This window comes from Cyclopterus lumpus, chromosome 13, assembly GCF_009769545.1.
Source record: "Cyclopterus lumpus isolate fCycLum1 chromosome 13, fCycLum1.pri, whole genome shotgun sequence".
NCBI lineage: Eukaryota > Metazoa > Chordata > Actinopteri > Perciformes > Cyclopteridae > Cyclopterus > Cyclopterus lumpus.
The window spans coordinates 21,612,331-21,612,971 of NC_046978.1; positions in this window are offsets into that span (position 1 = coordinate 21,612,331).

Consider the following 641-nt stretch of genomic DNA (forward strand, 5'->3'; position numbering starts at 1 on the left):
GAGGAGAACCGGGAAGGAGACGAGTTGGAGGCGAGGAGGACCGGGTCAGGAGGCGAGGAGGACCGGCGGAGGAGGACCGGCGGAGGAGGACCGGCGGAGGAGGACCGGCGGAGGAGGACCGGCGGAGCAGGACCGGCGGAGGAGGACCGGCGGAGGAGGACCGGCGGAGCAGGACCGGAGCCCCCCTTAAACCTCTGACTGAACCATCATAACAATATAGAGCTCAGTGTTCAGGTCACCATGGTACCGGGCGGATGGATTACAGAGGAGGGTCATAAATGTTCAATGAACACACACACACTCACACGCACGCACACACACACTCACACGCACACACACGTACACGCACACACACACACGCACACACACACACACGCACACACTCACACGCACACACGCACACACACACACACGCACGCACACACACACTCACACGCACACACACGTACACGCACACACACACACGCACACACACACACACGCACACACACACACACGCACACACGCACACACACACACGCACACACACACACACACGCACACACACACACACACACACACACACACACACACACACACACACACACACACACTTCTGTACTACTAAGCATTACTCCCCCGAAGCCCCTCCCCTCACAGAC